This window comes from Apium graveolens, chromosome 11 (genome assembly GCF_009905375.1).
Source record: "Apium graveolens cultivar Ventura chromosome 11, ASM990537v1, whole genome shotgun sequence".
NCBI classification, from domain to species: Eukaryota; Viridiplantae; Streptophyta; class Magnoliopsida; order Apiales; family Apiaceae; genus Apium; species Apium graveolens.
The window spans coordinates 89,437,620-89,441,056 of record NC_133657.1 but is presented as its reverse complement, the minus strand read 5'-3'; positions in this window follow the sequence as shown (position 1 = coordinate 89,441,056).

The following is a 3,437-nucleotide window of genomic DNA, read 5'->3' as shown; positions in this document are numbered from 1 at the left end:
TTTAGGATCAGAAGGTTGAGGTGTTTGTGTAGAGGTGGTAGGTGATGATGGATGAGGTTCTGATGGTTGGACATCAGGATATACTTCAGTATATTTAATCGGATCATAGGTTATTAAGGCTTATTTGACAGATAAAGGGACTAGGAGGGGTCTTAACACAACCTCCTTATTATCAGTAGATAATAAGTCATTAAAAGCTCTTTTAGCTAGTCTGAATGGTGAAATTAATTCACTAGCATATTGGAGCTTATCATCACAACAAAAACTATAGATAAGCTGACAGAATCTAGCAAAATAAACAGTATTTCTATCTTTTGTTTTTCTATCCCCAATAAAACCTAAGACATCACTTGCATAATCAAAATCAGTTTGATTTATGAGAGCATACCCGATTTGTTGGCTGAATATGGGGATTGCATCAAAATTAGAGCATTTGTTTGCAAAAGCCTCGGTTATGCAGTCAAAGAAGAAACTCCATTCCCTCCTTATGAAAGATCTCTTCAACTGACCCATGTTTGCCAATATCCTCTCATACCCCAGAATGGCCATCATGTTTTGAAGAACTGGCTCTTCAACAGTAGAATAAACACAGTTCTCAGGCAGCTGCAGTGCTTGTCGGACCGTAGCCTATGTCACAACATACTCATCCTCCCCTGAAGAAAAAATTAATACTTGGGGACCCTTGAGCACCACCATCATTATATACTCCGCTTCTCCAGAACTTCAGTACTTGAGTACCAGAGACTGCTTCAGGTGCGGCCAGAGCGTACCCAATATCAAAACTAGCAAGAAAGTCCTGAATGAAATGAAGTTCTGATGGAGCTTCTGACTTGCTAAGAATAGCGGAGAAGTTATTAGGAACAAACTTAGCTCCATCAAAAATTATGTCTTTTGGTGCCATCTCTGTAAGAAATTAATTGAATAAGAGAATGTTTGCAAAGTGTTTGTAAAAAGTCCTGAGAGAAAGACAGCTTCAGAAAATAAAAGAGAGAGAGAGAGAGAGAGAGAAAGTAAAAGAGATTTAGAATAAAAAAGTAAGTAAAAGATTAGAAAATATTTTATCTCTCATATATATACTTCCTTCACTCAATAGTCATATTTTTGAAGCATGGGATACACTTTACACCTCCATTTGAACAGTCAGTAAACGGTTAGAATGAGAGTTAATGGGCACGTAAAATAAGCAATAATTACCGTGCACATGCAGTTTTTCAGGACATACGAGTTAACCACTAACCCACAATGATTATGACTGTTTTATCTCACATTAACCAATATTTTGTAAAAATATTATCGTTCAAGTAATGACCAAAAATAAACTAAGGAAATAAATACTTCACGACAACATCAAAACTTGATTATTATCAGGATTTAAAAGTCATCAGAATATGGCTCCTTAACTCAAAAAATGAATGTATATTCCTGTAATTCTTCACACAAATACTGATATGGTTTCATCAGAACTTAATCATCAGAACTTCCATCAGAACTTGTCCTCAGAATTTATGCAATCTGACACATAAACTGTTCATCTAAAATAACATTGATCACCACAGTAATTTTCATTATTCATATGGAGTGTATGTGTGTGCATTAAGCTAAATATCAGACAAAGAGTAAAGTCTGATTCACTTCAGTACATCTTAGAAATAAGGCATAACTAAGAACTTTACTTGAAATCTGTCATTATTCTGAAGTCTACTTTAGAATGAGTTCATGCATGAGTCCACCTCAACTATTTTGTGCTCATTTTATGCATCTTTTGAAATTCTATTTTACAGTGGCTCCTCAGTGTAAGTGAGTCACGAGTGCTTATCAAAATTTATGCTGTTATCAGAGTATTTCTCCAGTAATCATAGAGTGTGAAAAGTCACCAAGAAAATTTTGTTTTTCTTTTCTAATGCATATTACTTAATACCAGCAATGCACTTGGGTCTTCCCTTCCACATTTTTACTCTAGATCTCAAAGGAGTACCTGATTTTTATTATTTTTCTTTTCTTTTTCTTTTGATAAGTGAGGCTTATCAGCACTTAGTACATTCACCAGATTTACTAACATCAGAACTTAACAAATAAGAAGCACTATTCTAGTTATTGACTTAGTAATAAGATACACAAAGTAAACTTAACTAAGCTAAATATCAGAATTTGTTTGTGTTAAAAGATTTTCACATAAATAATTACTTCAAACATGGGATCTTTAGTATATTAAAGATTACTAGGTCAGCATCCAGCACAGTTATCCTCATTGGATTGAATAGTCACAAAAATATTCATATCACTATCAGAGTTTAGAAATTCACATCAGACAACAATCAGCATTTAAGTAATTTTCAATTTAAGCACAGAATACACAAAGATAGTAATATCTGTAAATACTGATCATAAAGTCTGATGTATCAGAACATAAACTAGGCAGATTTAGAGAAAGAACCTATAACCATTCCAAGTTCATTTACCAATCTTTTAAAAGTAGCTTCACACAGTGGTTTTGTGAAGATATCTACTAGTTGTTGATCTGTGGGAACAAAATGCAATTCCACTGTACCTTTATCCACATGTTCCCTTATGAAGTGGTACCTTATACTGATGTGCTTTGTCATTGAGTGCTGAACTGGATTACCTGTCATAGCAATAGCACTTTGATTATCATAGTAAATAGAAATTTAAGAAAATTCTAACCCATAATCCAGTAACATATTCTTCATCCAAAGAATCTGTGCACAACAGCTTCCTGCAGTAATGTATTATGCTTCTGCAGTTGATGTGAAAATTGACTTCTGTTTCTTGCTAAACCAAGAAACCAATCTGCCTCCAAGAAATTGGCAGCTTCCACTTGTGCTTTTCCTGTAAATTTTGCATCCTGCAAAATCTGCATCTGAGTAACCTATTAGCTTAAGGTATGATTCTCTAGGATACCACAATCCCAGATCAGCTGTACCCTTAAGGTACTTGAAAATTCTTTTCACAGCTGTTAAGTGGGTTCTCTTGGATCTGCTTGAAATCTTGCACACAGACAGGTAGCATACATAATATCAGGTCTACTTGTAGTTAGATAGAGTAGAGAGTCAATCATACCTCTGTAATCAATAATATCTACTAATTTACCAGTATCCTTATCCAACTTAGTTGTAGTGGCCATAGGAGTGGATGCACTTGAACAATCCTGCATTCCAAATTTCTTCAACAAATTTCCGGTGTACTTAGATTGACAAATAAAAGTTCCTTCTTCATTCTGCTTGACTTGGAGGCCCAGAAAATAGTTAAGTTCTCCCATCATACTCATTTGATATCTTGACTGCATCAGTTTGGCAAACTTCTTACAAAATCTGTCATTTGTAGAACCAAAAATAATATCATCAACATATATTTGCACCAAAAGTAAGTCCTTTCCATGGTTGAGGTAGAACAGTGTTTTATCAATAGTTCCTTTGTTA